The sequence below is a fragment of the Miscanthus floridulus genome, chromosome 1 (genome assembly GCF_019320115.1).
Source record: "Miscanthus floridulus cultivar M001 chromosome 1, ASM1932011v1, whole genome shotgun sequence".
Lineage (NCBI taxonomy): Eukaryota > Viridiplantae > Streptophyta > Magnoliopsida > Poales > Poaceae > Miscanthus > Miscanthus floridulus.
This window is the reverse complement of record NC_089580.1, coordinates 134,993,593-135,008,258: the sequence shown is the minus strand read 5'-3', so window position 1 is coordinate 135,008,258 and position 14,666 is coordinate 134,993,593.

Genomic DNA, 14,666 nt, shown 5'->3' with positions numbered 1-14,666 from the left:
TAGGTATGTGCAAGTAGACAACATGTCATGCGTTGCTTGCATTTCTTGCTCTGGCTCGATGCTCTTGAGGCCTTGTGAGGCTTCTTCACTACATGAAGACACAATGGACGTACTTTCCATTGACTCGATCTCAAGTGCATCATCACATTTGGATTTTCCATATAAATCAAAGTCTAGTCCAAATGAGATGAGCACTCTCCGGAGGTGGTTGTCCATTGAAGATTGCCTCATCTTGAACCACTACACTTAATGTACTCAAAATGACATTAATAGCTTGAGCATTGAGTTGCACACATATCTCTTCCTCTTTTGACAAATTTTTGTAGTTGCACCAATCAACTATAGGAAGAGGTATGCTTGCATCCATAATATGCTCAAGAAGAGGACTAATATCCCTAAAAGCATTAAGTACATGAATTGACCAAGGTAGAAAGTTTGAACCATCATTTTGGAGAAGCACCGACTCCAACTCGATAGGCATCGACATCCTTTTCTCATAGCGGTGAAGCTTTAGGTGAGAACTTCTCTCTGATACCAATTGAAAAGACCTAGGATGCCACCTAGAGGGGGGTGAATAGGCGTTTCTAAAAATTAACACCTTTAAATATGGAAACAATTAGAAAAGGGACTCCAAATTAAGAGTAATATCACCCCTCACAAGTTAGCCATAGAGTAAACAAGGTATAAAGAATATATCTAGAAGCTATAACCCTGCAACATAAAGTTAGAACAGAGAATAAATATTTTTAGCACAAGTAGAAAATACCGAACATGTCCGGTATGAATACCGGACGTGTTCGGTATACGTGATTTCTGTAGAGCAGCCCCAAACTTGCTCCTTTCGATTTCTATCTTCAAGCCAAACTGCAGGTACCTACTAGAGATGACAATATACACAGAGAACCTGTACAAGAGCTGGAGCAACACAAATATCAAATGAAATGCAAATTGAGACATGATATTTGTTTTACCAAAGTTCGGACTTGTTCGAGTCCTACTCTCCATTGAGGGGGCTACGGGTGACCCAGCAAAGGTCGGCCCTAGAGGTTACCATGAAGGTCACTCTAGCCGGAGTCTTTTCCAACTCCTTTTCCTCCTTCCACTAGTTGATTCCGAGGTGGCAGAATCGACCGTTACAAACTTTCCGAGGCACATCACAATCTCTCGGGTGCTCTCTAGCGATGCCTAACCGTCTAGGACCGAAGAGTCCAAGAGCAACAAATGCAAATCATGAAATAGACAATATGCACAAGTGGTGGCTTTCTCTCTTTTTCAAATTCTCTCTTAACCCACAAATGGATTTTGCGATTTGGATCACACACTCACTAAGAGAGGGTTTGGCAGAGTTGGCAAGGCTCAAAAACATATATGTGTATTAGCAGAATCAGCAACCTCCAAAGGTGGAGGCTTGGGGGTATTTATAGTACCTTGGAAAAACTAGCCGTTTTATAGCCGTTGCCATACTGGTATGATTTACACTGCGCCAATGGTAACAGAGTTACAGTGACGTTGTGAGGCGTCGGAACTTTCGATGAATGCCGAACTTCCGACCGTCAGAACTCCTAACTCACATCGGATCTCCTGACCCTCAGCACATTTGAAAACTATGGTAATTGAGTTAAAGTATGTGAGGTGTTAGAACTCTAGACTCATGCCAGAACTTTCGACCGTCGGAACTCCCGACTCACATCGGAACTCCCGACCCTCATGGCATTTGAAAACTAGCTGTTGACCTCTAGCCGTCCATACTAGACACATCCGGTATGACCACCATAGTGAACTCTCCAAGTTAGTTAAGCGCAAGACATCGGAACTCCCGACCGTTGCCGGAACTCCCGACCGTCGGAACTCCTGACTCACGTCGGAACTCCCGACGAACCAACCCAAGATCAATAATATTACTATAACACCCCAGTGTTATTTAAGCATTTAGGCACTGTAAATCATGCATATTATGCATGATCAAGCATCCTAATCATACATGCCCAATCATGTAAATAATAACTAAAACAATGCGTTGAAACATATGAAACATGCTCGTGAAACATGAATGTTGCATACACTTGTTTAGAGTTATTTTTGCCCTAATTATGCTTGCTAGGCTAATAAAACATGTTTGTCTATAATTGTAAATCATCTTGAATTATTTAGCATAATTTTTGGAGCAAAGTTTGTATTCAAACTTTTGACAAGATATGCTTTTGAAATTTTTATTGAAAATGGTCAAAAATCCTCCCTATTTAGCTTTTACTTCCCAATTCAAAATCTATGCAAAATTTTTAGTTGGTCCCTAAAGCAAAGTTGTAGAGGATTAATTTCTAAGCAACTTTTATTTTTGGGCCATTTTCAAAAGAAGTAATTTTCTTGCTCAAAATGGTACTTCAAAACTGATATTTGAAAATTCATTGAAAATGGAATTGGAAAATTTCTTATCTCATTTAACGGGCCGCCGCCTCGCTTCCTGGCCCAGTCCGCAAGTTGGCCCGGCCTACCTCCACGCCGCGCTCCTGCTCCCGCGTGCTACGCCTGTTTGCCACGCACTCGCCCGACCATGATAGAGTGCGCATGCCGCGTGGCCGCCATGCGCTAGCGAGTACACCGCGCGGCACCGTCGGCCTGCCCCGTGCCCCTCCTGTCGCGCCTACACCCGCCGCGCCGCGTCTGCCTCCCCCTCCTCCATCTCATTTGCTCTCTTGCTCGATCAACAGCAGCAAAGGCAGCAGCGCACGCTCGCCTCTGCCATCGCCGTGCTGCCTCACCGTAATCGTCTCGCTCGGCCACCACTGCTCGCCATAGGCCGCTCTATCTCACCAGTAGCTCCGCCTCCACCTCGCGCACCTCGGGCTCACGTCGCCTCACCGTGGTAAGCTCCCCTTCCTCGGGAATCACTCGCCGAAGCACGGCTGAGCTCACCGGAGAGCTCCACTCCCGTGGACACCTCCTCTCCGCTCTACTTTTCTCCTTCCTTTCATGCACGTGAGCACCGCCTTGCCCTCGCGAATCTTGTGCATGCCTTCCCGTGCCCTGCCGTGGCCGGAGTCGGCATACTGCCGACGAGCCGTGCCACCGCTCCACCATGCGTGCCATCAAGCTCCATTCCGAGCTCCTCCCGTGCCTTCTCTTGGTGCACCATGTCCGCCTCGTCGTGGGTGAGCTGTTGGTGGTGACCGCACCGCCGGCTAGCTCACCATCGGCGAGAGCCCGTCGGTCGGCTCTGCCCCTGTTTCGGTCTGACCGATAGGTGGGGGCCATTGACTTGAGGGGGCCCGCTCATCAGCGCCCTGACTTAGGTCTAGGTGCACAGCACCAGGTGCACCCAGCGTTTTCATCGGCTGATTTTTAAAAGGATTTAGGAAATGATTTTCCAGAAAATGTTAAATGTTTCCAAAAAGTCATAACTTGCTCAACATAGCTCCAAATTTGTTGAAACAAATTTTGCTAGGTTCCTTGTCACCAGATCTACATGATAAAAATATTGCATGTCATTTTTGAGATACTTTAATGTAGAGCTTTATTTAATTCTTGATATTGCTGATATCTTGTAAAATGTTTAGTAAATCCTATATGTATCAGAAAAACATGATTCCAAGTTTGTTACTCTTCTTGTGTAATGTACTTTCTAGGAAAAATATATGCCATGCATGTCCTGTAGAAAAATTATGAGGTGTAGTTCAAGTGCCTTTAATGGCTGATTTTTGTTATTTTTGCTAGAGAGCAAAATTTGTATAAAACATGCATGTGATAATTTTTGTACAGTGATTATTTACTATTTAGAACCTAGGAAAAATACTAAATCTGTTGTTTGACACTTTTCATAATACAAAGTATTTTCATGCTCATATTTAGGTCCAAGCTTGTCATTTTTGTGTAGGCTATTTCACTTATCCAAATGCCATAAAAATTTGATGGTAGACTACTTAGGGTAGTATTGTGCTATGGTAATTCTCTAAGATTTTTCTATGCTATAAAAATAGATGTTGCTATTCAAACCTATTATTAATTAGGGTTTAATCAAATGTTGCTTTATGCATGATTAAGAAATTAGTGAAGCTTTGGTGTATCTTTGAAGCATTTAATGAGATGTGTTAACTTAGCATATTAGTAGTAGAAGAGAATGTAGTAGATGACATGTGCTTGTAGCACATGTTCTCGGATGATGTGACTACCTTGTATGAGATTTGTATTATACTCTCCCCATTAAAGCGAATCATGCTCATCTACCTTGCATGCAAGCATATTCACTGTGTTCATTTCATCCAATGCACCTTTTGCATAAGCACTTATGCACCTGCATCATACAGGATCGCAAACCGAGAACTCGGTCATCATACCCGAGGAGCCCAAGGAGCAGCTTGAGGTGTAGCCGCAAGAAGTGACCGAAGCAGATGAGGAGGACGTTGAGGAACTTCCGGAGTGCCCCGATCACCGCTCGAGCTCCTTCAAAAGAGGCAAGCCCCGGAGCATTTTTTTTCTCCTCGGTTTGCGATTATTAATTAATGCTTTACTTTAATTGATGCATTACATTCAGGAGTTGTTTGCAACCGTTGCTGCATTATACCTTGTTTACCTTTGTTCTACTATATTCCTTGTTACCCTGGTATCCACAGTCGAGTCAATGCTTAGCTGGCTTATACCAGTAGAAGTCGGGCGATTTCCTGTCACCTGTGAGCTATAGGTGGTTACCTGGATCTGCTCGGATAACTATGTAGTCATGGTATAACTAAGTGTTAATCTAAAGTTGAGATCGGATGGAGACTTAAAGGGTTTTGGACTATAGTGCTTTCCGTCTGTGTTGATTAAGGACTGACCGTTGTTGGGCCTTGGGTCATGTTGAGCGCATGCCTTACATTTAGCTAGCCGAATAATGTACCTTTCAACCGCGAAGCTAGGAGATTATTCGGGCTGAGTGGATTGCTTGCAGCGCACTATACCGGAGCAGGTGTGGTAGGACACGGGGGCATGATGATAAGACCGAAAGGCAGTCGGTCGGCCCCCGGGTACATGTGGTTCCTGGCAAACTCGAGATTTTTCCTAGATAGTTGACTCGGTGACTGATACCTCACTTTAGCGGGTGAGTGAGGTTTGTGTAAGGAATAAATTACCAGCTGGTTAATAATCGATTCGAATCGCCATCGTTCATTGGATAGTGAACACTTGACTTGAGTTACTTCATCGTAGTAATGTTGATGGAACACTTGGACAGTTATAATGGATATGACATTATGGAAGTTGTTAATGATCATTGGTTATCATTATTTGCTTAATCACATGCTTGCTCTAGTATAGGTGCAAATGTAGTCGACAGGTTAATAATAATTAACTTGACAATAATACTTTTGGAATGGTTCTTGAAATGCTAAAAATGCCCTTTTTGCAAAGGAGTTAGCCACCCTACTATAAAGCCCTTCATAATCCTTGGTGTCACTTTATTTTCGGTTATGTCGGATAAGTCTAGCTGAGTACCTTCTCGTACTCAGGGTTTTGTTCCCACTTGTTGCAGATGGGCAGATGTATTATGGCTACTATATCAACTGCCTTTATCCTGCGATGGGTGATACTTAGGACCATGGGCATGGTCATTCCTTACATCTCGTCTAATGCTTTTGTGGGAGATGATCATCAGCTGGCACTGTATTTGAACTCCGTTTAAGTGTGTGTAGTTTTGAACAAATGGCTTCCGCTACTTTTATTTGAACTCGGTTTGTAATAACTATGTTTAAACTCAGATGTACCTATGATGCAAACTTTTATGTAATATGTGATGGTGACCGCTAAACTTATTACGATCTTGGCTGGTATGTGAGTTGGTATGAAATCCTTCATGATTTCATGGACTACCAGGTTATACGGGCTTAAGTTTGCTAAATCGTCTGCTCTGGCGGGTGATTTTCTTACTTAATTTTGTATAATTGGTCAGTTCCGTTACAGCTGGTATTAGAGCATGGTTTAGTGTGTTACTGTTCACAAGTGTATTTAAAACAAAAAGGCGTTTGAAAAACGTGAGTTCCAAACTAAAAAGTGTGCCAGTGGTCATATCCTTTATGCCCAGTTAAGGACTCTAGGTGGCTTAATTAAGTACTGACTTGGGGTTCTTGCATCATATTTCTCTTTCATTTCTCATACGACGTGCTATTGTATGAGTGCCACTTGTTTGAGTGGTAGTGTATGAATCATTTGCCTCTACGCCTCGCTAAGTGTGAGTTGTGAGAGCATGATCGGATACACCGCCGATCTAGGGTGAATGCTTATATGATGCTGGAGTAATTACATGTTCTACGCATGTTTTACAAAGGTATCTCATGTGTGGGTATTCCGTCCATTGAGGCGATGCCGTCAATAGGACGATGGTTCGGGTAGTTACTACCATTGTACGCGTATCTGGGGATTCGTGTAGAGCGTGTAGATAAAATTTACTGCTTTTATGCATTCATTGGGAATTGGGCTGAAATGAATCTTCTGTAGGTACATAACAATGTTATCATGTAGAACGTATTAGATACGTATTTGAGAGATCGTTTGTATGCCACCGAATTCATCGCTAGAAATTATTTATTTCATAAGTTTGTGAGAACGTACGGCACGTACATACATCATATTACTTGTGCATTTCATTCATGTCATGCATTCCTCCCCTTATAAATTGATTATCTCATTTTGATAAAAGTTGTATCACCTAAAATATGTTCTCATGGGGTAATAAAAAAATTTGCTACAGATGGCCCGCACGAAGGAGACTACCTGTAAGTCCATCGAAGGAAGAGCACCGCGACGTCAGTTGGCCCTGAGGGAGCACCGCACCACAAACACCTTCTTGAGCGAGTTTGGCATGCCGACCTTGCTTTGGAGAGTGCTCCATGATGTGGGGTACCCAGAGGGTCAAGAGCCAGTGTACTCTTGGAATGAGAGCTAGTTAGCAGAGGATGGACTTGTAGTGGTAGAGATCATAGTTCCTGCTCTTGGTGATGCTCCAGAGTGGGATGGTTGGCACTTGGAGTTTGAGGGTTGCACTCCTATTGAGGGTGCAGAGGAGCAGCTTTCCGTGTCATCAGGGACATCATGAGAAGATTTCCCAGTGAGCTTGCAGTAGCTCTAGCTGGCACCTTTCCTAGGGATGATCCTCGTGATGCTATTTGGGTTCAGCCTCAGGGAAGTGCTTTGGTCACAGGTCCAGCTGAGGGACAGGCTAGCGACAACCATGCTATGAGTGCTATGTTTGCCGCTATTAGAGCGTATCAAGGTCTTGAGTGTACCTACTAGACTTTGACTGGCTTGCGTGGTCATGATAAGCTCAAGGTAAGAAAGCAAAAGAAGAAGTAGGCGCATGCTATAGCTAGTTTGCAGGAGCAGTTGGCTGATATGAGCTTATAGTGGGACCAGGCAGTAGAGAGAGGTGATAGAGCTATGCAGCGGGTGCATACATTAACTTAGGCCAACAACAATGCAGACCGCATGATTGGACAGTTGGTTTAGGAAAGGAATGAAGCCTAGAATGAGAGGGACCTTCTGCTACAGAGGGTTGATGAGCTAGAGGAGTACAACATCAACCTGCATGAGGAGTTTCACGCGCTCTACAATGGGGTTGGCCCATATGCTCCTCCAGATGCCGCTGGCATGGACATCGATGATGACGATGAGGATGAGCCTGTAGTTTCACCTGGGGCGATGGTGACGTCTCCAACCCCAACGACGGCCCCGAGGAGTAGGCTAGTTGCCTTGCGCTAGTGTTTAGGTCCTATTGCGATGACCTTTCTTTTGTCGGCATGTAACCTAATGTAACTTGTTTTGAACTTATGAGACTTGGCATGTGATTGGAACTTGGCTAGTAATGCGATATCTGAACGCATAAAAGTCTAGTGTAGGTATGCTGGCAATTCGGTTGTATGGATGCGATGTTTGCATTTGAAGTAATTTAATTAGTGATGTTGTTTTAATTGGGATGCGATTATTGTGCCTCTGTTTTATTGTATGAATTTATTCTCTCCAGTAAATTCAGTATGGCATAATTTTTCATTCACTCACAATTATTATAGCTTCACTCAATCATTACTTGTTGCTAAAATATGCAGATGTCAAATACTCGCCGTACCACTTATGAGGCCGCTGAGGCAGGTGGTAATGGTGCTGGGACAGGTGGAAGTGGTGGAAACAACATCAATAACAATGAGCCCCCCATGAACCGCATTTGCCACCTCCTCCCCCGGTCACCCCAGAGGTGTTCTTTGCATAGTTGCTCGGGAGTCAGCGCAACACGGAACAATCCTAGAAGAACATGGAGGATTTTCTATGTACCATTGCCAACAATGTTCAATGCGGTAACAATCAGGGTGGTGGCAATGGGGTGAATCAGTACAACAACTTCAAGGATTTTATGGACACCAGGCCGCCAATATTCAAGGAAGCAACAGAACCACTCGATGCTGAAGAATGGATCAATACTATGGAAGATAAATTCCGTGTCTTGAGGCTGACTGAGGTATTGAAAACTGAGTATGCTGCACATTAGTTGCAAGGGCCAGCAGGAATGGGGTGGAAGCACCATCGCACCACCTTCCCTCCAAATGCTTAGATTACGTGGAGAGAGTTCGCTGAGGCCTTCTATGGAGTTTATATTCCACCCAGGCTGACCGAGATGAAGTTGGGAGAGTTCTTAGCATTGAATCAGGGCACCAAAACCGTGATGCAATATTTGCATGCTTTCAACAACTTGTGCCGTTATGCTCCCGACATGGTTGACATCGATGCTAAGAGAATCGCTAGTTTCAAGAGAGGACTCAATTCAAAGATGATGAAGCATGTGGGTACCAACACCCGCACCAGATTCAACGACTTTATTAGTGATTGTCTGAAGCAGGAAAAGAACAACAATGCCAGTACCACAGCCAAGACTCGCAAGAGAGCACTAGAAGGTGGTCCATCCCAAGCAAGAGCACCTATAGGAGGTCATCCTCCCTATCGTCCATCTGCACCTGGCGCTAGGTTCAGGCCACCATAGCAGAGAGGTCAGAATTTTAGGGGACCACAGAAGCCTTACAAGATGGCAGTGTAGTCCAACAAGGCAGCCGCAACTGCGGTACAGGGCAGTTCTAAGGGAGCTGTGGGATCTGTTGGTACAGTAAGGGGGCCCTGCTACAATTGTGATCAACCCGGTCACTTCTCAAGGTTCTATCCTTATCTGCCCAAGAAGAAGTAATAGACCTATACTGCTCGGGTGCATAGTACGACTATGGATGAGATTCTTGAGGGAGAGCCCATAACCGCTGGTAAGTTTCCTATCAACCAACACCCTATAGTTGTTCTATTTGATTTTGGATCATTGCATTCTTTTATGAGTCAAACATTTGCACGGAAACATGAACAACTATGCACATAATTGGGTTATGGTTACAATATAAGTTTAGTGGGGGCTGATGTTTTGACCAATCAGATGGTTCGAGGGGCAACCCTTGAATTAGGTAGCAGAAAGTTTTGAGTGAACTTGATAGTTATGTCTAGACTAGTTCTAGATGTCATTATAGGGATGAATTGGATGAAGGATTGGGGAGCAGTTATAGATATAGGAAGTCAGGTACTTACCCTTAAGGATCCCTAGGGTGAGGGTACTTTCCAAGTACCATTGCCTTGGAGAACAGACCTTATAAGTGTGACATGTGCTACTGAAGTTATTCCTATTCATCAGATTCTGGTAGTGTGTGAGTTTCTGGATGTATTCCTAGATGAGTTACCTGGTCTTCCGCCAGATAGGGATATTGAGTTTGGAATTGAGTTAATCCCCGGAACAGCTCTGATTTCAAGGAGACCCTATTGGATGCCTCCGGATGAATTAGTTGAGCTGAAGAAGCAACTAGAAGAGTTATTGAAAAAGGGGTTTATCCGGCCAAGCAAGTCTAAATAGGGATGTCCCGCCTTGTTTGTGAAGAAGAAGAAAGAGGGCACGTTGAGAATGTGCATGGATTATAGGCCAGTTAACGCTATAACCATCAAGAATAAGTATCCCTTGCCTCATATTGATGTTTTGTTTGACCAGTTAGCCAAGGCTAAAGTGTTCTTCAAGATAGATTTGAGATCCGGTTACCATCAGATCAAGATTAGGCCACAAGATATACCAAAAACCGCATTTTCCACCAGATATGGGTTGTATGACTATCTTGTCATGTCCTTTGGCTTGACAAATGCTCCTGCATACTTTATGTTTTTGATGAATACAATTTTCATGCCAGAATTGGATAAGTTTGTGGTTGTGTTCATTGATGACATTCTGGTGTACTCCGAGAACAAGAAGGATCATGAAGAGCATCTGAGAATTGTCTTGACCAGACTTAGAGATCATAAGCTATATGCTAAGTTTAGCAAGTGCAAATTTTGGTTGAAGAAAGTTCTTTTCCTTGGTCACATTCTATCAGAAAATGGAGTTTCAATCGATCCAAGTAAAGTGCAAGAGGTTATAGATTGGAAGGCACCAACCATAGTTTCTTAGGTTAGAAGTTTCTTAGGATTAGCTGGTTACTATCGCCATTTCATACTAGATTTCTTGAAGATTGCCAAGCCAATGACAAGTCTGCTACAGAAAGATCACAAGTTTATGTGGACAGAGGAGTGTGAAGTAGCTTTCCACACCTTGCGGAAACTATTGACCACTGCTCCTGTTCTAGCACAACCGGACATTGAGAAACCATTTGATGTGTTTTGCAACGCATCGAAAACTGGATTGGGCTGTGTTCTTATGCAAGAAGGAAGAGTCATTGCTTATGCGTCATGTCAGTTGAGAAAGCACGAGGTCAACTATCCGACACATGATCTTGAACTTGCTGTAGTTGTGCATGGCCTAAAAATTTGGAGACATTATCTACTTGGTAATATGTGCAATATTTTCACAGATCACAAGAGTCTTAAGTATATCTTTACCCAACTAGAGCTGAATATGAGACAGCGAAGATGGTTAGAATTGATCAAAGATTACAACTTGAAGGTGCAGTATCATCCTAGAAAGGCCAATGTAGTGGCAGATGCTTTGAGTAGAAAGTCACATTGCTTGAATGTGCAGCCATTACTTGAAGATGGGTTCGACCTGATGCATCCTGCTGTGTTACATAGTATTCAGATTAGTTGCTCTTTGGAGAGTAAGATAATAGAAGGCTAGAAAATAGACAAGGGAATATTTCACATCAAAGAGAAAATAAAAGAAGAGCCGTCTAAGCACTTTAGAGTGGATGAACATGGCATGTTGTGGTTTGATGACCGTCTTGTGGTTCCCAAGGATCGAGAGCTTAAGAATAAACTCATGGATGAAGCTCACCTTTCTAAGCTATCTATCCATCTGGGAAGTAGTAAGATGTATCAAGAACTGAGACCTCGTTATTGGTGGACCAAGATGAAGAAAGAAGTTACAGCCTATGTTGCCAGATGTGACACGTGTTGTAGAGTGAAAGCTATTCATATGAAACCTGCTGGTTTGTTGCAACCTTTGTCCGTACCTAGTTGGAAGTGGGATGATATAAGTATGGATTTTATCTCGGGTTTGCCCACTACTCAAAAGGGACATGATTCGATTTGGGTGATTGTGGATCGTCTTACCAAGACTGCTCATTTCTTACCTATCAAGACAGATTATCGACCACCTCAATATGCCGAGAAGTATATTGAAGAAATTGTAAGGTTGCATGGTATACCAAAGACTATAGTATCTGATAGAGGGCCACAGTTCATGGCTCACTTTTGGGAACATTTGCACAAAGGCTTGGGAACTAGTTTGATTCGTAGTACCGCTTATCATCCTTAGACAGATGGTCAGACTGAACGAGTTAATGTTGTTCTAGAGGATATGTTAAGAGCCTGTGTGTTATCTTCTAGGGGTTCATGGGAGTCATGGTTACCTTTAGCTGAGTTTGCTTACAATAACAGTTATCAAGAAAGCATCAAGATGGCTCCATTCGAAGCTTTGTATGATAGAAAATGTAGAACACTACTAAATTGGGTCGAGCCAGGAGAAAGAAGGTATTATGGTATTGACTTTGTAGAAGAGGCCGAGAAGAAAGTTCATATTATTCAACAAAATATGAAGGCGACCCAATCACGTCAGAAAAGTTATGCAGATAGAAGAAAGAGACCCCTTGTGTTTGAAGTTGGTGACTATGTTTATCTGAAGGTCACGCCAATGAAGAAGAAACATTTTGGAGTCCAAAGAAAGCTTACCGCTAGATTCGTAGGACCATACAAGATCTTGGAAAGAAGAGGTCCAGTAGCTTATAAGTTAGAGTTACCTGAGACAATGAGTACTGTCTTCCTAGTTTTCCATGTATCACAACTCAAGAAGTGTTTGCGTGTTCCGAAGGAAAGAATAGAACCTCGAGGCATCAAACTCAAATTAGATTTGATGTATCGTGAGCAACCGGTCCGTGTTTTAGACATTAAAGAATGTGCTACTCGGAATAGTGTGGTGAAAACATACAAGATATAGTGGAATCATCATGATAAGAGGGATGCAACTTGGGAAACGGGAGAATATCTACAAAAAGCTTATGAAGATTTTTATAACAAATGGTTCGTAACCTAAATCTCGGGATGAGATTTTTATAAGGGGGAAGGCTATAACACCCCGGTGTTATGCAAGCATTTAGGCACTGCAAATCATGCATATTATGCATCATCAAGCATCCTAATCATACATGCCCAATCATGTAAATAATTACTAAAACAATGCGTTGAAACATATGAAACATGCTCGTGAAACATGAATGTTACATACACTTGTTTAGAGTTGTTTTTGCCCTAATTATGCTTGCTAGGCTAATAAAACATGTTTGGCTATAATTGTAAATCATCTAGAATTATTTAGCACAATTTTTGGAGAAAAGTTTGTATTCAAACTTTTGACAAGATATGCTTTTGAATTTTTTATTGAAAATGGTCAAAAATCCTCCCTATTTAGCTTTTACTTCCCAATTCAAAATCTATGCAAAATTTTTAGTTCGTCCCTAAAGCAAAGTTGTAGAGGATTAATTTCTAAGCAACTTTTATTTTTGAGCCATTTTCAAAAGAAGTCATTTTCTTGCTCAAGATGGTACTTGAAAACTGATATTTGAAAATTCATTGAAAATGGAATTGGAAATTTTCTTATATCATTTAACGGGCCACCGCCTCGCTTCCCGACCCAGTCTGCAAGCTGGCCCGGCCTACCTCTGCGCCACGCTCCTACTCCCGTGCGCTACGCCCGTTCACCGCGCACTCGCCTGACCGCGATAGAGCGCGCACACCGCGTGGCCGCCATGCGCCGGCGAGTACGCCACGCGGCACCGCCGGCCTACCCCGCGCCCCTCCTATCGCGCCTACACCTGCCACGCTGCGTCTGCCTCCCCCTCCTCCATCTCATTTGCTCTCTCGCTCAGTCAGTAGTAGCAAAGGCAGCAGTGCACGGTCGCCTCCACCATCGCCGCGCTGCCTCGCTGGAATCGTCTCGCCCGGCCACCACTGCTCGCCGTAGGCCGCTCCATCTCGCCAGCAGCTCCGCCTCCACGTCGCGCACCTCGGGCTCGTGTCGCCTTGCCGTGGTAAGCTCCCCTTCCTCGGGAATCACTCGCTGGAGCACGGCTGAGCTCACCGAAGAGCTCCGCTCCCGTGGACACCTCCTCTCCGCTCTACTTCTCTCCTTCCTTTCACACGTGTGAGCACCACCTTGCCCTCGCGAATCTCGTGCGCGCCTCCCCGCGCCCTACCGTGGCCGAAGTCGGCGTACTGCCGACGAGCCATACCACTGCTCCACCATGCGCGCCGTCGAGCTCCATTCCGAGCTCCTCCCGTGCCTTCTCTTGGTGCACCGCATCCGCCTCGTTGTGGGTGAGCTGCTGGTGGTGACCGCACCGTCGGCTAGCTCACCGTCGGCGAGAGCCGGCCGGTCAGCTCCGCCCCTATTTCGGTTTGACCGACAGGTGGGGGCCATTGACCTGAGGGGGCCTACTCATCAACGCCCTAACTCGGGTCTGGGTGCACAGCACCGGGTGCACCTAGCGTTTTCATCGGCTGATTTTTAAAAGGATTTAGGAAATGATTTTCTAGAAAATGTTAAATGTTTCCAAAAAGTCATAACTTGCTCAAAATAGCTCCAAATTTGTTGAAATAAATTTTGCTAGGTTCCTTGTCACCAGATCTACATGATAAAAATATTGTATGTCATTTTTGAGATACTTTAATGTAGAGCTTTATTTAATTCTTGATATTGCTGATATCTTGTAAAATGTTTAGTAAATCCTATATGTATCAGAAAAATATGATTCTAAGTTTGTTACTCTTCTTGTGTAATGTACTTTCTAGAAAAAATATATGCCATTCATGTCCTGTAGAAAAATTATGAGATGTAGTTCAAGTGCCTTTAATGGCTGATTTTTGTTATTTTTGCTAGAGAGCAAAATTTGTATAAAACATGCATGTGATAATTTTTATACAGTGATTATTTACTTTTTAGAACCTAGGAAAAATACTAAATCTGATGTTTGACACTTTTCATAATACAAAGTATTTTCATGCTCATATTTAGGTCCAAGCTTGTCATTTTTGTGTAGGCTATTCCACTTATCCAAATGCCATAAAAATTTGATGGTAGACTACTTAGGATAGTACTGTGCTATGGTAATTCTCTAAGATTTTTCTAAGCTATAAAAATAGATGTTGCTATT